The following is a 21,850-nucleotide window of genomic DNA, read 5'->3' as shown; positions in this document are numbered from 1 at the left end:
GGGCCAGGGTGGGCAAACTCTCATTCATTGGGTGTAGGCGACGAAGCGGGAAGAGCAATCGTGGGAACCCACCGTGTGTTCAGCTGTCCTTGGATCAATTTCCGTTCAGGCCCGCAGGATAGGAGCCCTGGTTCCTCGTATCTCTGGGGGCTCTGGCATTGTGGTCGGTAGAGGGCACGGAAATGGCACCGTTTCCCTGGGGGCAGAGGTCTTATCTTAGGAAGAAGTGTCAACTCCAAAGACTCTAGAAAAGGACGGTACTGCTGTCTCCGTAGCGCAATGGGTTAGCGCGTTAGGCTGTTAACCGTAAAGGTTGGTGGTTCGAGCCCACCCAGGGACGGTGGGGTGAGATTTTAGAGAACACCAAAGAGACTTTTGCCAGGAGAACACCGGTAAGTGCAGCGGCGAGCTGGCACGCAGAGAAAGAGCCCAGCAGTCAGGTACAAAGGAGCAGCGGGGAGGGCGGACTGGAAGCGGCGATCATTCCTGAGACCCCAGAGTGCTGACCGCCTGCGCCAGGAACAGGGCCACCGAGGCGCGGGCCCGCAGCCCGGGAGGGGCGGCGTCCACACTCCCCGGCTGCGGGGTCTCCTGGCCTCGAACGCACCCAGCGTCCCCGCCTCCTGAGGCTTCCGGGAGCTGGGCAACCGGCTGGGGCGACCCCTGAGCTCGGGGGCGGAGCTAAGGGTCTGAGGACTCTGCGTTGGGTGCGGGACCCCGAATGCAGCCTGTGGGGGCCGCAGTGTCCTCACTTGAGGGGAGATGAGGAACTCTAAAGCAGGGCCCTCACGAACCGCTGTCTCCGCGTCTGAGCGAGCTTGGGGCTTCAAGGTTCCTGTTTGAGTATTAAAATTTGGTCGTCTGGATGCTGGTGGCAGCATTCGGGATTTCGTGGATACAGTGTTAAGTACTGCAGGTTGTCCCGTTTCCGTAGTGTAGTGGTTATCACGTTCGCCTCACACGCGAAAGGTCCCCGGTTCGAAACCGGGCGGAAACAGGTTGTTCTCTTCCACCCACACCGCGGAGACTTGCGTTCGCATTGGCAAAGGCGAAATGCAGGAGGTGAGGCATGGAGGCCGCTGAGGTATATTTCTTTCCTGCTTTCTGACGACTCATCTTTTTCCTGAAGAAGCGAAATAACCGTTTGTCTACAGGTCCCTGGTGGTCTAGTGGCTAGGATTCGGCGTTTCACATCTGCGACCCGAGTTCCATTCCCAGTCAGGGGAAACTTTCTATGTTCCAGCGTCTGCACTCAAGGAAGTCACTCTCTTCCTGCCGCCATCGGAACTATTTTGCTTAAAAGTCCAGTGCAGAACATTTCTGCACAGGGTTCCTAAGCCGCCGAGTCTGGGCCTCACGGTCCTGGACCTCAGGCTGGCTTTTGCAGCTGAGATGCTGTGAAAGGCCTGAGCTGGCCAGCTCAGGCCTGCTGGCCAGCTCAGGCCTGCTGGCCAGCTCTCGCCTCCACTCTTTTCTCCTGGCATGGTAAACCCAGAGTCTTACTTACAGAGTTTTCATTCCAGAATGTGAGGCTTCAGTTCCAAAAATTCATTAAAAACCAAAACCAAAAGCTTTTGTAAGATACCAAATGTTTGCAGATGGTATATTCTGTACCTACGTGGGCACTTAACATCATATTCTTTCTTTCCTTATGTAAGAGTTATGACATCACTTGATAATAACATGCAGACATCTCAGGATCCTTCCTTTACTTTGGCGTCCCTCTCAAAGCTATCTTCTGTGGGACCTGTCTTCCAAGGATGGGAACAGCTTGGCCGTCCAGAAGAGGGCCCTCTGGGCCCTTCAGGAACCTGGAATCTGGTCTCTTTTGGGTGTAGAGAGGGTGTGTATATTAGTCGATAGTCATGTTGGACTTTTTGAGATCCCTTTGGACTGTAGCTTACCATGCTCCTCTGTCCATGGGATTCTCCAGGCAAGACTACTGGAGTGGGTTGTCATTTGCTTCTCCAGGGGATCTTCCCAACCCAGGTCTCCTGTATGGCAGGCAGATTCTTTACCATCTGAGCCACCAGGGAAGCCCAAAACAAACACGGCCACAATGCATTGACCAGGAATCAAACTTGGTCTCCCGGGTGATAGGCAAGAATTCTACCACTGAGCCACCAACGCCCCTACTGAGAGGCTTTTTAAAAGAATAAGCTAGATGGTGTTTTATTCAGCTCTTTCCAGGTGCAGGCCTGTTATGCCCTGTGCTTGTAGGATGCTCTAGGCTTTCATCCTCTGCCCTCCGCAGCACTGGCTGCCCTCTGGCCTCTTGAAGGTTGCTTAGGTGGAAAGCACCTGGTTCCATCAGGAACCCCTCGTCCTCATCCCCACTGGCTCAGTCATATCTGACTCTTTTTGACCCCATGAACCGTAACCAATCAGGCTCCTCTTTCTATGGGATTTCCCCGCTACTTTGCTAGAAACCCATCGGGTCAGTGCAGCTCTCCCCTTCACTCTTGCCTGGCTCCCTGTGTCCTGCAGGGATGATAAAGTGTCTGTCAGGACACAGAGGTGAAGAATGCTTCCCTGTGGCTGGGGGAATAGAGAACCAGATGGGAAACACATCCAAGGAAGGGGGAATACCCTCAAGAGCTTTCCAGGACTGTTGTGCGGGTGCTGTCAGGTGGGTCTAAGGCCCAGGATAATAATGCTTAGTCTTGTGTTCTTCTGGCCTTGACCCAGTCCCAGGTCCAGTCTGAACTCAAGCACAGAGGCATCTTGCTTTACCACACATATTCCACTCTCCCTCTCTCCAAAGTGGGGGAGTGAACCACTTTTTCTCTCTCAATGAATAGAACCCATATGGTTTGGGTTCCCCCCCCCTTTGAACTTTCTGTTCTGTTGTAACTCAGGAATATAAAAAAACTTTTAGTTTTGGATAAATTAGTGCTCTCCATGCTATGGACAAGAAAAAATTTCAAATTGATGGTAAGGATGAATCTTGAATGCTTTTAACACTCTAGATAATTCTAATAATTGATGTATAATTGTATAGAAAATGTTTGTCCTGTCATACTCTCAGAGATGACTCCTGGTATGCCTTAACACAGCTTTAATAATTTTGACCTAAAAACTACTTCATGGTGACTTTCAGATTTTCTAAAAATGTGGAAAATATTGGTGCCATATTACTGTAGATTGTAGAAGTCTTGGATTTATTTTCTATTCAAAATCCTAATGAAAGTGAACTGCCTAAATTTCCTGTATTGCTTTGTTTCTCTTAAGCAAACTCTAATTCCAAAAAATATTTCCATTTATAAAATTCAAAATTCTGTTTTACAGAAAATTGAATACACCATATAATATTTTTTCAACGAAGCTTAAGTCTTTTATTTATAGAAATCATAGTTACTTATATTCTCCTTTCAACGTGGGGGTAAATGTTTTTAGGTATCATCTAATATGTGAATATGTGACATCGCAGCTCAGGCCCGCAACCATTTACTCACAGGGACAACCGTGCAGTTACAAGTCGTGGGGTGCGAAGCCCCTCGCGGGGCAGGACTCCGTGAGTTCAGCCTCTGCCTTTTACTCCAGAGACCCAGGGGACCCGACGCGGGGGGGGGGGGGGGGGAGCGGCACTGGGGGGGTCGCTGCGCCCCTGGGCGGGGGTTGGAGGGCAGAGGAGGGGCCGGGCTCTGGTGGGCAGGGATGGGCAGAGCCGCCCGCGTCCAGCGAGGACGCCTTGGGTTGGTCCCACACCTGTCCGCCGTGTCCGTGAGAACCACGCCTCTGGGGGTCGCGGGAGCCGGAAGGCAGGTGCTATTAGGGGAGTAAAAAGTGTTCTTCTAATAAGACAGTAAGGTCCCACCGAGATTTGAACTCGGATCGCTGGATTCAGAGTCCAGAGTGCTCACCATTACACCATGGAACCCCCTCGGGAGCCACCTGGCCTCCACCGCCAGAGAACCGTATCCGCTTCTTTAGCCACCAGACGTCCCACCCATAAGCTCAGGGCAGTTCTTCTAAGGCCCTGAGGAGACTCCAATACGGCTGACTCCCGCAGGTGCTCATCCCTCTTGCTTTCTCTCTGCTCCTCTCCTTTGATCGGCGCAGCCCACTCTCACCTCAGAAAATGAGGTGAAATCCACTTTGGGTTTTGTGCCAGGGAGGATCCCCTTAGCTCTCCATCACCAACCGCATAGTCTGCCTACGTGACCAGAGTGTCCCATCTTGAGGTAAAATTTCTGCAAATAAGGATGCTATTTTCCTTTTCTTTGCCTTCACCCTTTTCCGATCATAGCCCAGAGCGGGCAGACGGTGGTCAGGGCAGGAGGCGGGGATTCCTGGGTCCCTTAGTTTTCTCATAGGGCTGATTACACTCCTAAGCCGCCCTGCCTCTTACGTGTAACATATAAAGCGTGTCAGCGGTGGAGTGGGAATGGAGGCAGGAGAACGCTTCTTTTATTCTTCATATACTTCTGATTTGGAGAGGGGTAAGTTATTCTTACAAGCGTCTATTTGCTAAATTTACAATGTGAGTAAAAATAGCCATTTAAAGAAAACACTCAGACAAACCAGCTACACTCACTTACAGGGAAGTCAATGGCGCTCAGTGGCATTCAACACTTTGTGTCCCTAGGGACTGTAGCCCGCCAGACTCCACTGTCCAAAGATTCTCCAGGTAAGAATACTGGAGTGAGTGGCCATTCCCTTCTCCAGGGGATCTTCCAAAATCAGGGATTGAACCAGGGTGTCCTGCATTGTAGGCGGATTCTTGCAGTCTGAGCCCCCAGGAAAGCCCACTCTGGTGGACCGCCTGGTGGACACAGGAAACCAAAGCACAGACCCGGAGGCCTTTGCCAGTGGGGGGCAAACTGATTCATTGGCTGTAGGCGAGGAAACGGGAAGAGCCATCATGGGAGCCAACCCGGTGTTCAACTGTCATTGGATCTATTTCGGCTCAGGCCCGGAAGGTTCGAGCCTTGGATCCCGGATTCTCCGGGGACGCTGGCATCTGTGGCGGGTAGTGGGCAGGGAAATGGCACCGTTTCTCTGGGGGCCAGAGTGCTTAACACGGGAATGAGTGTCTACTCCATAGAGTCCAAAAGAGTGTCTTACTGCTGTCTCTGTGGCGCAATCGGTTAGCGCGTTCGGCTGTTAACCGGAAGGTTGGTGGTTCGAGCCCACCCAGGGACGGTGCAGTGATATTTTAGGCAACACCAAGAGACTCCCTTTTGCCAGGAGGACACCGGAGAAGTGCTGCGGCGAACCGGCTTGCGGAGAAAGAGCGCAGGAGTCAAGCGCAAAGGGGCAGCTGGGAGGGCGGGTCCCTGGTGGACTGGGAGCCTCGGTCATTCCTGAGAGCCCGGAGCGCTGACCGCCGGCGCCGTGGAAAGGGCCACCGAGGCGCGGGTCCGCAGCGCGGGAGGGGCGGCGTCCACACCGCTGGGCTGCGGGGTCTCCTGGGCTTCGAGGGCACCCAGTCCCCGACTCGTGCGGCTTCCGGGAGCTGGGGAGTCGGCGGGGGCGACCCCTGAACTCAGGCTGCGCAGCTGAGGGTCTGAGGATTCTGCGTTGGGTGCGGACCCCGAAGGTAACCTGTGGGGGTCCGAGGGTCCTCACTTCAGGGGAGAGGAGGAACCCGGAAGCAGGGCCCTCGGGGGCCGCCGTCTCCGTGCCTGAGACAGCTAGGGGCGTCAAGGTCCGTCTTTCAGAGTTAAGAGTCGGTGGTGTGGATGGCGGTGGCGGGACCTCGCGATTTCATGGATAGAGTGTTCAGAAGTGAGAAATGTCGCGTTTCCGTAGTGTAGTGGTTATCACGTTCGCCTCACACGCGAAAGGTCCCCGGTTCAAAACCGGGCGGAAACAGAATTGATAGTTCTCTTTTTTGCCCTTGAGATGTGCGTTCTCATTGACAAAACCTACAGGCGCGAAAGGCCCGGGGTGAGGCAGGGGACGCAGGTGCAGGCAGAGTTGGTGACCACCTGGAAGTTTATTCAGCGCTCGGAGACGCCCCGGAGCCAGGTCAGAGATCTGGAGGTGGACGGATCCGCTCATCACCCGCCACTCATCACCGAGCCTTCTTTCTTACCAAAGAAAACCGAGGTTCACGAAGGGAGCAAGACCTGGGCTCGGCAGCACGCCGCGCTAGAGCTAGAGCAGGAGGGACCCAGCCCGCTACTTTGTGTCCTTGCCCCGGAGCCAAAGCGACGCCCAGGACAGGAGAGGCGAAGGCCGATGAGCGGCGGGGGCAGGGCTGGGAGCCTCGCACAGCTGCACACAGCCCTGGGCCGCTGCGACATTTCCTTTCCAGCTTTCTGACTTTCTGAAGGCTCGTCTTGCACTCACCTTTCACCTGGAGAAGCTAAATAAGCGTCTTGTGTACAGCTCCCTGGTGGTCTAGTGGCTAGGATTCGGCGCTTTCACCGCCGCCGCCCGGGTTCGATTCCCGGTCAGGGAAAACTTTCTTTCTTCCACCGTCTGCACTCACACAAGTCTCTCTCTTCCTGCCCAGATCGGAACTGTATTTTGCGTAAAGGTCCAGTGCAGAACATTTCTGCACAGAGTTTCTAAATGCCGCTGAGTCCTGGACCTCAGGCTGGCTGTTGGAGCTCAGATGCCATGAACAGCCTGGGCTGGCCAGCTCTGGCCTCCACTCTTTTCTCCTGGCATGGTAAACCCAGAGTCTTACTTAACAGAGTTTCCATACAAAGAGAATGTGAGGCTTCAGTTCCAAAAATTCATTAAAAACCCAAAGCAAAAGCTTTTCTAAGATACCAAAAGTTTGCAAGAATACTAACATCCTATATTCTGTACCTAAGTGCCCGGTTGCCATCCCATTCTTTCTTTATGTAAGAGTTATGACATCACTTGGTAGTAAACCGAGCAGATATCTCAGGATTGTTCCTTTCCTTTGGCGTCCCTCTCAAAGCTAACTTCCCTGGGACCTGTCTTCCAAGGCCAGGGAACAGCTTTACTGTCCGGAAGAGGGCCTCTTGGCCCTTCGGGAACCTGGAATCCGTTCTCTTCTGGGTTGCTCAGTCCTTTTGGACTTCTTGCCAGCCCTTGGACTGTAGCATTCCTCTGTCCATGGGATGCTCCAGGCAAGAATACTGGAGTGGGTTGCCATTTCCTTCTCCAGGGGATCTTCCCAGCCCAGGTGTCCTGTATTGCAGGCAGATTCTTTACTTTCTGAGCCACCAGGGAAGCCCAAAACAACAAGACCTTAATGCATTGGCCGGGAATCGAACCCGGGTCTCCCGCGTGGGAGGCGAGAATTCTACCACTGAACCACCAATGCCGCTCTAGAGAGGATGTTTGCAACGGCTGCCTAGTTGGAGTTTTATTCAGGTCTTGCTCAAGTGCAAGCCACTCATGCCCTTTGTTTCCCGGACGGTCTAGGCTTTCATCCTCTGCCCTCCGCGGCACCGGCTGCCCTCTGCCTCCTGAGGGTTGCTTTGGCGGGCTATCAGGTGTGCTCTGGCTCCCTCTGAGTGGTGGAACCGCCTGCTGCTCGTGCTCACTGGCTCAGCCTTGTCCGACTCTTTGCGACCCCTTGGACTCTCGCCCACCAGGCCGCTCTGTCCATGGGACTTCCGCGCTCCTTTGCTAGAAACCCGTCGAGGCAGTGCAGCTGCCCCCGTGGCTCTTGCCTGGCTCCCTGTGCCCTGCAGGGAGCATCAAGTGTTCTGTCCGGACACAGAGGTGAAGAATCCTTCCCTGTGGTTGGAGGCTGAGAGAACCAGATGGGAAATGCTGCACAGGGAGGGGCATATTCTCAAAAGCTTTCCAGAGCTGCTGTGTGGCTGCGGTCGGTTGGGTGGCTGCCCTGTGACAATAATGCTTAGTTAGTCTTGTGTTCTGGCCTGGACCCAGTCCCAGGTCCGCTCTGAATTCAAGCACAGAGGCACCCTGCTTTCCCACACATACGTCGTTCTGCCTCTCTCCAAAGCGGAGCTCTGGACCACCCTTTCTATCTCAGTGACTAGTAACCATGTGAGGTTTTTTCTTTTTTTTCCCTTTGTTTTACCGAAATGTAAGTCAGGGATATAAAAAAGGTTTAGCTTTAGATAAGTTAGTGCTCTCCATGCTACAAACAAGAATAGCATTCAAGTTGATAATAAGGATGAACCTTAAATACTTTTAACACTCTAGAGAATTCTAATAATTGATGTATAACTACATAGAAAATATTTGTCCTGTCACGTTCCCAGAGATGACTCTTGGTATGCCCTACTCTGCTTTAAATTTTGGTCTAAAAACTACCTCGTGGTAACTTTCAGATTTATTATTATTTATAAAACTTAAAATTATGGGTCCCAGTAAATTAATGATACCATATAATATCCTTTAAATCAGGGTTAAGTCTTTTGATTCTTAAAATCATAGTGACTTAATTATTCCCCTTTTAATTTGGGGTAAATGTTTTTAGCTATCATATAATATGTGATTCTAAGTTGCATTTATCTGCCACAATTCAGCTCAACTTGCAATTTTAAGATCTATCATTAACTTTAAGTTCTTTTTTTTTCAAAATTAACTTTTTTATTAAATCAAGTTAAAAAAACATTCACTGTAGAAAAGTCAACAAGGGTTTTAACAAAACTAAGATATACCTTTTTATACAACATATGTATATATTAGCAGCAAACTACTTCTGAGATTTTATGTTCTTTTAGTTATTTAATTTAAAGAAAGCATAAACAATTATATTAGTATGGAATGTCAGCTAATCCACTCTTCAGCTTTATTCTGTGATTTGGACCTTCGAGTACAAGTTATTTTATGACTTTCATTAATGAATACTAAGAATGAACTCAATTTTGACTGAAATGTAGTGAAACAGAGTGGCTGGTAGGATCCATCTCACTCCTATAGTCCTGCATTATATTTAAGATAACAAATGAGCACCATACAAACATATAATTGTGTAAGTGTGTAAACTCAATTTTTAAGGTGTCAGAGTAGCCAAGTAGACAACTTAGCATCTGACTGTTACTTTAAAAATTTTGGTAACATACACAATTTTAATCAACTCAGATAAACACATCAACCACATATTACTTGTCCCTTTAAAAATCTTTCTTAATAGAAATTCTGCATATAACCAGACAAATTGCATGCTTACATGTGTATATACACAGACAAAAGTGCATGTATATATACATACACATCTTGAGCTTTGAACAATTTTCTAAATTGAGACGAAGTCAAACCTCTCATTTAAATATATAGAGAGAATGTAATATCACCAACTGCAAGTTTCTAATAAAGGGTTCATCATAGCTAACCAGCCATTCTGTTATTGAAAATTCTGAGGCCAAAGAGCTGTAATTCAGCTTACTGTACTTGAGGCTTACAGATCAGTCAGCCAAACAAACAACATTTGACATTACCAACTGTCCACCAAAGAAATCCACTTTTCTCTTGATATTTCCTTCTAACAGCAAAAAGGAAATATCTGTACAATGAGCTTTTGCTTTTTAAAGAGTTAAAATTATTAAAGAAATCTCACTAGTCTTCAAAAATACTAAATATTATATAAATACAATTTTCTTATAGTTGAATACTGCAGCTAGAATCTGTATTTAAAAAGTTTCCTTTGGATTGTTTCATTTAGCACTTCAAGTCTCCTTTTACAACTCAAATAACTGGCTCAGTTTTGTTAGGTTTACATTAATCACATCATTCAGAATTTGGTACTGTGTACAGTAATGTCAATGGGAGGAACTGCACCAAATTTCAAAAGTAAGGAAAAATTCAAGAATATGTAATGCAAAAATGATAAGTACAATAGGGATTCTCTTTTCACCATTAATGAAATATAATCCTTTTAATGTTTGTAAAGATAATGTCCTAAGCTTTATCTTTTAACTTATCAAAAGAATTAAGCTTTTACATGGCCCACCTTTATTTTTCAATTAAAAAACTAAAACAATAGACTGTATTACTTTTATTAGTATACACATCAAGTTATTGAAATGGTGACTTCCTATAGTTATCTCCTTAAAGATGGCACTTGCAGGTACAAAGATGCAGAGGTCTGCATCAGCCTTCAGATATTTACTTGAAAGATTCTTTAACAGAAGTTTGATACAGGGTTTCCTCATCTAGCTGAAGATTCACAAATTCTCCATAATCAAACTGATGCCTTTGATTTAGATGACCAACAAAATTTCTAGTAACCTGTCTAGGATCTCCCCAAGGAAGAGACACACAAATAGGACACGTCACAGGAACTATCTGAAATAGGTGGTTACTGTTACAATGATCCCGTAAACGCTGTCCGGTAAAATTTGATTCTTGACACGAGGGACACTTAAAGGTAGGCTGCCCAGAAGAACTTGTATTCCCTTGGTAAGTTGCTGTGTTATCAGAGGCAGATGTTTCACTCCTGTTACTGTTCCCTACTGAATCTTGAGAGATCTGAAAGTTTGGAATGATAGAAGAAACACCATATTCATCTTGATATTTCTTACCAGATTTGTAATGATGTCTCATGCGATAGAGTTTAATCTGTTTTGCACAGCATCTGCAGCTACCAGAAAATGTCCTCATGATATTTTCAAGGTCTCAGGCCGTTCAGGACATTCTCTGTCTCTTCTAGTCACACTTCCACGACAGAGGGGACAATGTATTCCACTTTCTCTCATTGCAGTCAGGAAACAATTTCTACAGAAAACGTGCTGACACGCCACAGTCCACACAGGTGTTTTGAGCTCCTCCTGACAGACGGGGCAGTAGAAATCATCTTCGGTGTAGGACATGGCCGCAGAGAGCTCCTTGGCGGTGGTGGGGGATGAAAGATATAGGTGATAGCAGTGGCAGCAGACGAGGTGGCAGTGGCGGCCGGGGACCCGACTCCCTGCGTGAACCCTAACTTTAAGTTCTTTGACTGATATTAAATTGGTTGAATTAGTGTGTAATCTTTGCCTGGAGAATTTCTAATTACGGTAAAAATAATGCTGCCCATATTTTTATAGATTATATATAGAAGGGCAGTAGCTTAACAGCTTAAGAGGATGTGTGGGTACCTTTAGGAGATGTTTCTGAATGTAGCCATAATGTCACTTGAAGATGAGTACAACACATGGACTCTCTAAGCTAAGTAAGGACCTGTTGCTTACATGAAGTACTCCTTGATTTAAAAAAAAAAAAATTCCTGATTCTTAGTTACCTGCCTTCTAGATCTCAAGTCACCCATTTTCTATGTAATTCTTTTTTTCCTCACTGCTGGAGTCCTTATGCGCTGGCAGGCAGATGAACCTGAGAATAACATGACAGGCTGTTCTCCTGCTGATTCTTGTGTGTGTGTGTGTGTGTGTGTGAATCTTATTTTTTTTCTTAAATTTTTATTTATTAAAAAAATTTTTTTTAATTAGTTGGAGGCTAATTACTTCACAACATTTCAGTGGGTTTTGTCATACATTGACATGAATCAGCCATAGAGTTACACATAATCCCCATCCCGATCCACCCTCCCACCTCCCTCTCCACCCGACTCTTCTGGGTCCTCCCAGTGCACCAGGCCTGAGCATTTGTCTCATGCATCCCACCTGGGCCGGTGATCTGTTTCACCATAGATACTATACATACCATACTATACTATACACACTATACTATACTATACTATACATAGATACTATACTATACGAAACATCCCACCCTCACCTTCTCCCACAGAGTTCAAAAGTCTGTTCTGTACTTCTGTGTCTCTTTTTCTGTTTTGCATATAGGGTTATCATTACCATCTTTCTAAATTCCATATATATGTGTTAGTATGCTGTAATGTTCTTTATCTTTCTGGCTTACTTCACTCTGTATAATAGGCTCCAGTTTCATCCATCTCATTAGAACTGATTTAAATGAATTCTTTTTAACAGCTGAGTAATATTCCATGGTGTATATGTACCACAGCTCCCTTATCCATTCATCTGCTGATGAGCATCTAGGTTGCTTCCATGTCCTGGTTATTATAAACAGTGCTGCAATGAACATTGGGGTGCACGTGTCTCTTTCAGATCTGGTTTCCTCAGTGTGTATGCCCAGAAGTGGGATTGCTGGGTCATATGGCAGTTCTAATTCCAGTTTCTTAAGAAATCTCCACACTGTTTTCCATAGTGGCTGTACTAGTTTGCATTCCCACCAACAGTGTAAGAGGGTTCCCTTTTCTCCACATCCTCTCCAGCATTTATTGCTTGTAGACTTTTGGATAGCAGCCATCCTGACTGGCGTGTAATGGTACCTCATTGTGGTTTTGATTTGCATTTCTCTGATAATAAGTGATGTTGAGCATCTTTTCATGTGTTTGTTAGCCATCTGTATGTCTTGTTTGGAGAAATGTCTGTTTAGTTCTTTGGCCCATTTTTAGATTGGGTCATTTATTTTTCTGGAATTGAGCTTCAGGAGTTGCTTGTATATTTTTGAGATTAATCCTTTGTTTGCTTCTTCATTTGCTATTATTTTCTCCCAATCTGAGGGCTGTCTTTTCACCTTCCTTATAGTTTCCCTTGTAGTGCAGAAGCTTTTAAGTTTTACCTCAAATAGCCAAAGTAATCTTGAGAAAGAAGAATGGAACTGGAGGAATCAACCTGCCTGACTTCAGACTCTACTACAAAGCCACAGTCATCAAGATAGTATGGTACTGGCACAAAGACAGAAATATAGATCAATGGAACCAAATAGAAAGCCCAGAGATAAATCCACGAACCTACGGACACCTTATCTTTGACAAAGGAGGCAAGGATATACAATGGAAAAAAGACAACCTCTTTAAAAAGTGGTGCTGGGAAAACTGGTCAACCACTTGTAAAAGAATGAAACTAGAACACTTTCTAACACCATACACAAAAATAAACTCAAAATGGGTTAAAGATCTAAATGTAAGACTAGAAACTATAAAACGCCTAGAGGAGAACATAGGCAAAAGACTCTCCGACATAAATCTCAGCAAGATCCTCTATGACCCACCTCCCAGAATATTGGAAATAAAAGCAAAACTAAACAAATGGGACCTAGTGAATCTTATTTTTGATGCCTCCTGATGTGAATGCATCACAGAGTGGGATCTTGACTTTGCTCCTGATACAGCAGTTTTCCTGGAGAAGGGCCTGGTACCTGGTGAGCACCTATTAAGTGCTTCCTGATTGAAGGACTCCTAATCCACAGTCCTGGAAAACTAGTGAGGAGGACAGAAAATGGGTAAGATCCACAGCAGCCTAGAGTATAAGGGACAGAGAGAGACAGAAATGCACAGACTCCAACAGGGAAAGACAAGGGCAGAGGGAAATGTCCTAGAACCTAGAGACATCCTCAACTGAGTACAGAAAATCCAAAGAGCTCTTGTTTCCTCATGAGCTTCAACTGAGGAATCAGTGGAAGGTGAACAAGTAACTCTCAGGATCCAGGTTTGCACAAGATATATTATCGGTGCAGTATTCTGTAGCTTTCAACAATTTGTCTCAAATGAGATAATTTTTGCAGATGTAAGCACGAACTGTTGAGATATTATACGGAGACAGCCTCGGGCTTGCAAATGCACCTGTACCGGAGGGAGATCCCACATTAGATTGTGTGCATCCAACCTAAGCCAAAATACAACTCATAAAGGGGAGGTAAGACAATAAATGTCTGGAACCAGTGAGTCTTTTTTTTTTCCTTTAAACTCCTGTAATGCATAAGCTGCTCTACAAGATGCTCTCCAGAGTCATTCTGGCTGGTCTTCTCTGGAGTGAATTACTGGGTCACCACTATAAATACTTACAATTATTAGAATACTTTCCGATCAGTTTGGAAGTTTAGCTGCTGAATGTGTGCAAACTCTGGGTAATGTACACATTGTCTTTTCAATGTACCTCCCACTAAGTTGAGTCAGTAGGGCACAAATTCCTTTCTTAGAGTAACAGACATGAGTATTGACAATTTCTTGTGATGGCAAGACCATGAAGAAAAAGACTCTTTCCTTGAGTTGGCAAAATACACTGGGATATAAATTAGAACATCTATTTAGGGAAAACTAAGAACATAGGGATGCCTTCAGTTTCTAGCAAAGGTGCAGTGACAGAAATCAGATTAACCCTCCTTCCTAAATCTCACTCTCCCCCTTTGTCCCACTTCCAAAGGAATAAAAGAAAAAACATGAAATACTGGTTTCTAAGACACAGGAATTCAGGGAGCAAAGGATGGCAAGCCTTGAGAGGCGACCAACAAACAAGATGAGTCTTGCCATGGGCCCAGCTTCCTGCTTTCAGTGAGTTCCCAGGCTGGGCACCAAGAGGAGGATTTGAGGTCATTCCATGGGACTCTGGAGATGAAGCTGAGTGTTGGTGGAGAACAATCAGCTAGAGTTCACAGGACAAAGATCCAATGATTCTTATTTCCAAAAAAGAAGTAGAGAACAAAGGTATGGATATCAAGGTGGAAAGGGGAGTTGGGGGAAATGGGAAATTAGGATTTGCCTATATATACTATTGATGTTATGTATACAATAAATATCAAATGAGAATCTATTGTATGGCACAGGGAACTACTGTATGCTCTGTGGTTACGTAAATGAGAAGGAAATCCACAAAAGAGGAGATATATGCATGTGTATAGCCAATTCACTGTGCTATTAACACAACATCATAATTAACACATCATAAAACAGCCATACTCCAATAAAAGTTAATAATAATGAAAAGAAACACAAAGAAAGGTCCAGTGATGAGAGTGGGAGAGAGAGAGAGAATGCTAGGATATGAATGGGTCTCCCTCAAGCACTCAGCAGAGGAATGATCGGGGTATCTTTATGAAGAAAGTGCCTGGGTCAAGGAAACAAAGTTTTAAAAAGATCCTGGAGCAATGCCTGGTGCTCACAGAGGACAAGCAAGTGTATGTAAGCGATCTCCCCAGACAGACTGGACTACTTATAACTCAGGGGTCATTAGGAAGAACATTCAAAAAACTCTTGTGATGGACAGGGAGGCCTGGCTGTTAAAATGCTGCACTCAAGATGCCCGTAAATTTGGAAAACTCAGCAGCGGCCACAGGACTGGAAAAGGTCAGTTTTCATCCCAGTCCCAAGAAAGGCAGTGGCAAAGATTGTTCAAACTACTGCACAATTGCGCTCATCTCACATGTTACCAAAGTAATGGTCAACATTCTCACTGTGAGGTTTTCCCAGTATGTGAACTGAGAACGTCCAGATGTGCAAGCTGGATTCAGACAAGGCAGAGGAGCCAGAGATCAAATTGCCAACGTTCGTTGGTTCATAGTAAAAGCAAGAGAGTTCCAGAAAAACATTTACTTCTGCTTTATTGACTATGCCAAAGACTTTGACTGTGTGGATCACAACATATTGTGAAAAATTCTTCAAGAGATGGGAATACCAGACCACCTTACCTACCTCCTGAGAAAGCTGTATGCAGGTGAAGAAACAACACTTAGAATCGGACATGAAACAATGGACTGGTTCCAAATTGTGAAAGGAGTATGTCAAGACTGTATGTTGTCACCCTACTTATTTAACTTCTGTGCAAAGTACATCATGTGAAATGCCAGCCTGGATGAAGCACAAGCTGGAATGAATATTTCTGCAAGAAATATCAATAACCTCAGATATGCAGATGACACCACCTTTATGGCAGAAAACGAAGAGGAATTAAAGAGCCTCTTGATGAAAGTGAAAGTAGAGAGTGAAAAAGCTGGCTTAATATGCAACATTCAAAAAACGAAGATCATGGCATCTGGTCCCATCACTTCATGGCAAATAGGCGGGGAAACCATGGAAACAGTGACAGACTATTTTCTGGGCTCCAAAATTACTGTAGATGGTGACTGTAGCCATGAAATTAAAAGACGCTTGCTCCTTGCAAGAAAAGCTCTGACCAACATAGACAGCACATTAAAAAGCAGAGATATTATTTTGCCGACACAGGTCCATCTAATCAAAGCTATGGTTTTCCCAGTAGTCATGTCCGGATGTGAGAGCTGGACTATAAAGGAAACTGAGTACCAAAGAATTGATGCTTTTAAATTGTGTTGGAGAAGTCTCTTGAGAGCCCCTTGGACTGCAAGGAGATCCAAGCAGTCCATCCTAAAGGAAATCATCCCTGAATAGTCTTCGGAAGGACTGATGCTGAAGTTGAAGCTCCAACTGTTTGGCCACTGATGGGAAGAGCTGACTCAGTATAAAATCCCTGATGCTGGAAAGATTGAAGGCAAGAGGAGAAGAGGGTGACTGAGCATGAGATGGTTGGATGGCATCACTGACTCAGTGCACATGAGTTTGAAGAAACTCCAGGCTTTGGTGAAGACAGGGAAGCCTGGCATGTTGCCATCCTTGGGGTCGCTACTGAACTGAAGAAATTTGGGAAGAGTCCTCACCACCGGAAAGCTCCACAGGGCCGACAACCAGCCCACCTTTCTCTGCTCTGAGTCACCGTGGGGAACAAGCCACAGTCAGTGAATCCAAGGAGGGCACAGGACAAAGCTGACTGCAGGATGCTTTTACCTCCTGATGTCCCCTCACCTTTCCATCTGGGCCCTACATCGTCTCTACCTGTGACACCTATCATCTCTCTGAAAACCAAGAAGTTCATCCCTTGTGAAGACACTTCGCTTTCCCTCACTCCAGCACGAGTGCGGGACAATCTGATTTGAGTCAGAGAACAAAAGGGAACGAATTCAACTCCACACCGCGGTTTCCAGCCACAGACACAATGATAAAGAGGGTCAGGCTCTGCGGATTGAGCTGATCCAGGAGGAAACGCTGCCGGTCCTCGTGCCGCTCTCAGAGGAGGCCCCGAAATCAGGTCAAGATCAGGTAGTAAATGGACCCACCCATCACCAGCTGAGAACCAAGTGGCCCCTGCTTCACAAGGAAACAGGTTCAGAAGGAGAGCTTGACCTCTCACCAAACCTGGATTCCAGGTCTTCCCACACGACCTGCGGAACCTCCCTTGTCCACTTCTTGGATGAGGCTGAACCTCTGATCCAGGCGTTGGGCGGCCGTCGTTGCGCTTTGTCACATCTTCGGGGGCAGGGGATGGATCCGTCGCCTCAGCGCACTGCACTCGCGGGCTCTGAAGCCCTGCGCTTACCATTTCTGCCGCAGGGAGCCGTGTGTCTGTGGTCCCTCGGGCGTCCGCTGTGCGCCCACCCTGACGGGGAGAGGACCACCGCACCCTCGTCCCGTCCAAGTGGGGCGTCAGCATGCCGGACGCGACAGAAAGCGATGAATCCGCTCCTCTGTCTGGACGTGGGAGCTGAAAACTAGGACCTGCAGGGGAAGAAAGCAAGGGGAAATCTCAAGAAACGCCGTGATCTAAAGCTATTTTCCAGTCCGCCTCTTTGGGAACTCAGGCCTCTAGCGCGAGTGAGGGTGCTGTCGGGCGGTCTCACCCTCGACCGCGCTCGGAGTCCCCGCGGAACCAGGAGGAGCCCTGCGGCCTGGACGCGGCCCGCGCCTTCCTCGGGGTCTGAGCCGGTGAACCTCAGACGGGAAGGGAGCGCCGGCCGCACCGAGAAGGGGAAAGCCACGGCTGAGAAAACGGCACATGCAGTCCCCAAATCGAGACGCTCCACTTCTAAAGGAAACCGGAGACAGACACACAGACAACATTGCATTAAAGTCTTTCGGCGAAAAGAAACTCGGCCTGCTGTGAAGTAAATACGAAAACCCTTCGAGTCACCGGCTTTCTGAGAAAACGCCTTTGCCTCTCTGTTAAATTCGCGTTCCGCGACCTGTTGAACTGCAAAATTATAAAAGGAATACAAGAGGCGTTTCAGACATTGTGAATTGTAAAACAAAGCCGTCCTTCAAGAACAATGTCAAGTTTGATGAGGAAGGAATGAAGACGGTCAGATCTGCGTGGACCGCGCCCGGCTCCTCCGCGGCTTTATGCGGGGCCTGGTCGGCAAAGGAATTCAACCAAAGACCTGAGCCTCAGCCTTTGCCGCGCTTCCTGCTAAACGTGGACGTGTGATGCAAGTCTGGACTGAAACTAGGGGACTCGAATCAGCCACAGAGGCAGGAATCCGAGGAACCCCCGGTGCCAGGCGGCGCCGGAGAAGCGCTGCTGTGAAAGGCCTGTGAGCGGGGCGCTCGGGTCGGGCGGGGCAGAGGGAGGGCGGGTCCTTTGTTTCCCGAGTGGGATTTAAAGCATCGGGCCGGCTCCCCGCTGGCGCCAGGAAAAGGGACTCCAAGGCGCGGATCTGCCGCCGGAAGGGCTGCGTCCACCTTGACGGACTTGGGGCCACCTGGGGCTCAGACGCACCTTCCTCCCCCCTCCCCCCCCCCCCACCGCGCTCCTGTGGCTTCTGAGAACTGGGGAGTCCGCGGGGGCGACCTCTGCGCTTGGACGCAAAGCTGGCACACAGGGATCTCGCTCCGGTAGAGGTGGAGAGGTGAGCAGCCCTACATCAGAGCCTTTCAAGACCGGCAGATCCTTACTTGACGGATTGCCTGTGTTTCCTGAGTCCTCTTTGGAAAATTTGACGGGCAGATGTGTTCAAATATGCAATTCTTGAATATGTCACCAGGCACAAGTAGTCGCGCAGTTTCCGTAGTGTAGTGGTTATCACGTTCGCCTAACACGCGAAAGGTCCCCGGTTCGAAACCGGGCGGAAACAACTTCACTTTTCCCCCAGACTTTCAGATTCATATTTTAAACACACAGTAGAGGCCTGCCGCGTGGAGTGATGCTTGGTGCTTCAGCTTCAGCATCATTCCTTCCAGTGAATATTCAGGGTTGATTTCCTTTAGGACTGACTGATTTGATCTCTCCTTGACCTGCAGACAGGCTTCTCAGCAGGCAGGTAAGGTGGTCTGCTATTCCAATCTCTTGAAGAATTTTCCATATTTTGTTGTGATCCACACAGTCAAGGCTTTAGTGGAGTCAATGAAGCAGAAGTAGATATCTTTCTGGAATTCTCTTGCTTTTTCTATGATACAATGGAGGGAAAATGGAGAAAAAGGATAGAACCAAATTAATTGGGAACGTATATGGAAAAGGTTAGAGAGTCCTATAAACAGTGGAGGAAATTTCATAGGTAAAAGGAGTTTACAGGGTGATGATGATGAGCCTACACTTTCATGCATTCTAGGATTCCCAGTCAACCTGCTTTTCTCTAGAGATCTGCTCTGAGGATCAGAGACTACCTGCATGTACATCCTTGTCTCTGTGTGTGTGCGTGTGTGGTGTGTATACACAGATATACATATAGTAAGTTCCATTGCTTGTATATTAGCTTTACGTTTCTATGAAGTCATAAATATATATACATATATGTATCTGTTATGCAAAATACTGGGTCTTATGTCATGTATAGGAATGTTTACCACTGTCAAACCTTAATTTTTTTTTAATTGGGGGATTGTTGAAGCAAGGAAATGGACTACTGTTCCCCTTTTGATGAGCTGATCAGATGAACTAGTAAACTGGCAGATTCCACTAGCCCAGGAGGTTACTGCTGGTCAGAAGGGATTCCTTCACTCTCTCTTGAAAGATTCACTGCCACTGAATGATATCAGTAACTTAAAAGAAAACCACACCCAGACTTTATGCAGTGCAGTGCCAAAATGCAAGAGCTTACACTCAAAGGTGACATACAAAGTGCCGTGTGCTAAGGCACTGTCTGCAAGGTTTACATGGGTGAACTCACTTTATCCTTTCAGCCGGCTTCTATCATATCATCATCCTCATTTTACATATGAGAAATCTGAGGCATGGAAGGTTAAATAACTTGTCTAGTCACTCAATCAGTGAGTGGGATCTGAAAGCAGCAATTTGAACTGGAGCCTGCCTGGCTCCACAGGATATGGTGCTGGTCAAAGAGGAACGCAAATGGTAAAAATGTTTGGCAAGAAATTTAAGCCTGTATATGTCTTTGACAAAACACCAAGGAGGAGTCATGTTACATGAATAAAACTGCAGTATCCTCATGACCCACTTGCCTCCCAAAACACCTTTCTTATTCCAAGAGCTGCTCCCCTTGGATCCCCAACTTAAACACACCTTCTGCAAGAACTAGGGTTTTCCTCCCTTTTCTCCTTTCCTCTCACCTTTCCAATACCTCTTTCATAGTTCCTGTAGTCTTTCACTTCCAGGTCATTCATTTTTTAAAATTTAAAAATGTTAAATACAGCTAAAGAAGAAACTAAGCAGTCATCTGTAGTCCCACCTCCTAGAATGAACTGCTGTTAACATCTTTGCACATTTTCCTTCAAATCTACTTTTACATTATTCTAAGTTGTAGCAAAAGTGCATGGGTTCATGCTAAGTCATTTCAGTCCTGTCTGACTCTTTGGGACCCATGGACTGTAGCCCGCCAGGCTCCTCTGACCATGAGAGGATTCCAGGTAAGAATATGGAGTGGGTGGCCATACCCTCCTCCAGGGAATCTTCCTGAACCAGGGATAGACCCCACATCTCTTGTGTCTCTTGCATTGGCAGATGGGTTCTTTACCATTAGTATCACTTGGGCAGGCCCTACACTCTGTATGTTATTTTAAAAAATTGAAATGATGCAGAAAATACAAATATGTAAAATTTTGAAACAAACACCTTAAATTCAAAAGTAACTTCTGTTAATGTAGGTAAATGATAATGGAGTCATTTAGGTATATCAACGTAGAGAAGAATATATATATATACATATATATATGTGTGTGCTTTTATATGATTGAGCTTTTATAGAATCTATTCCAACTTTAAAGTATTTCAATGTACTAGTGTATAAATTGAATGAAAAAAAACACAAAAATGAAGAAACTGTTGCACTTTCAATCAAATTGTTGACCTTAAGAGACATACATTTCTTAAAGAACCCTCTAATGCTAATAAAAAATAATGAGTGTAATTGAATTGAGTTATTAAAATTTGAAATGATTTTTCTCATTATTTTTTAAAAATCAAATATGTTAAGAATTAATTTTAAAATAATACAATCTGTCCATTTAGAGTTCGATGACTTTTGACAAGTGGATGTACCCATGGAACCACTACCCTGTTCAAGAACATCTCCAGTATTCCAAAATATCCTCTTGTGCCCCTTTGCAGTCAACCCTCCTACCACTCCCAGTCCCAAGTACTCAATGATCTAGTTCCTTTCACTAGGGATTAGTTTGGCTCATCTAGTAATCCCCATAGGTGGCTCCCCAGAATATGTACTCTTCTCAACACTCAGGGTGATGTTTTAATCCATATTGTTGCCATGTATCAGGAATTTGTTTCATTTTATTGAAGAGCAATATTCCTTTGAGTGAATATGTCACAATTATATCTATTCATTTGGTGATGGACATTTGAATGATTTTCAATTTGGGGACTATTATGAACAAAGCTACTATAAACAAATCCCTTTTGTGGGCATATGTTTTATAAATTCCATTTAAAAATTTCTATTCTCTAATATACATTTATTTTGTGAATGAATGTTACATTCATAAAGACAAAATTTATTGAAATATTTAAAAATGTATTCAAATGTTAAGAAGACAGAAGTACCAGCTTATCTTTGATTGTTTCCTACCAGAACATACTTAATATTGGCCACCTTCTTTGCCAGCTATGTTATTTGATTATCTCATTTAATGTACACAATAGCTTTATGAAGTACTTATTATTTCTTTCATACGACACTTGTAAAATTGGCCTAGCAAATTGGACTTGACCCAAGGTCAAAAGGAAGTTAAATGGTGGCACCAGGACTAATAGGAGGGCCCCAGAGTGTTGGGCTCATTTCATTTGGGCTAAATATTCTCTGCCGTCCCTGGTTCCTGGCTTCCTGTCTACCTTTCACCCCTGATCCGTGTGCTTGTGGCTGACCTTGGCAACCAGCATTTCCAGGTCTTTCTTGCCCGTGGAATCCAATGGGTGCAGCCAAACAAAGGAGATCAGAAGGGAGAGGGGAGGAATGT

The 21,850-nt window shown here is 46.0% G+C and overlaps 8 non-coding genes across 8 annotated transcripts; 6 read left to right on the top strand and 2 right to left on the bottom strand.

Moving 5' to 3' along the window:
- The first annotated feature begins 265 nt into the window (after positions 1 to 265).
- TRNAN-GUU (transfer RNA asparagine (anticodon GUU)) lies at positions 266 to 340 on the top strand. The gene has a single exon. It is a non-coding gene; the product is annotated as a tRNA-Asn (tRNA).
- Positions 341 to 924: 584 nt separating this feature from the next.
- TRNAV-CAC (transfer RNA valine (anticodon CAC)) lies at positions 925 to 997 on the top strand. The gene has a single exon. It is a non-coding gene; the product is annotated as a tRNA-Val (tRNA).
- Positions 998 to 3,808: 2,811 nt separating this feature from the next.
- Positions 3,809 to 3,880, bottom strand: TRNAQ-CUG (transfer RNA glutamine (anticodon CUG)). The gene has a single exon. It is a non-coding gene; the product is annotated as a tRNA-Gln (tRNA).
- Positions 3,881 to 5,071: 1,191 nt separating this feature from the next.
- TRNAN-GUU (transfer RNA asparagine (anticodon GUU)) lies at positions 5,072 to 5,145 on the top strand. Its single transcript has one exon. It is a non-coding gene; the product is annotated as a tRNA-Asn (tRNA).
- A 599-nt stretch (positions 5,146 to 5,744) lies between these two features.
- On the top strand, positions 5,745 to 5,817 carry TRNAV-CAC (transfer RNA valine (anticodon CAC)). Its single transcript has one exon. It is a non-coding gene; the product is annotated as a tRNA-Val (tRNA).
- Positions 5,818 to 6,337: 520 nt separating this feature from the next.
- Positions 6,338 to 6,409, top strand: TRNAE-UUC (transfer RNA glutamic acid (anticodon UUC)). Its single transcript has one exon. It is a non-coding gene; the product is annotated as a tRNA-Glu (tRNA).
- A 769-nt stretch (positions 6,410 to 7,178) lies between these two features.
- On the bottom strand, positions 7,179 to 7,249 carry TRNAG-CCC (transfer RNA glycine (anticodon CCC)). The gene has a single exon. It is a non-coding gene; the product is annotated as a tRNA-Gly (tRNA).
- Positions 7,250 to 18,488: 11,239 nt separating this feature from the next.
- TRNAV-AAC (transfer RNA valine (anticodon AAC)) lies at positions 18,489 to 18,561 on the top strand. The gene has a single exon. It is a non-coding gene; the product is annotated as a tRNA-Val (tRNA).
- Positions 18,562 to 21,850: the final 3,289 nt, after the last annotated feature.

Source organism: Muntiacus reevesi, chromosome 1 (genome assembly GCF_963930625.1).
Source record: "Muntiacus reevesi chromosome 1, mMunRee1.1, whole genome shotgun sequence".
Classification (NCBI taxonomy): domain Eukaryota; kingdom Metazoa; phylum Chordata; class Mammalia; order Artiodactyla; family Cervidae; genus Muntiacus; species Muntiacus reevesi.
The sequence above is the reverse complement of the archived record's forward strand: the minus strand, read 5'-3'. Positions and strand labels throughout refer to the sequence as shown.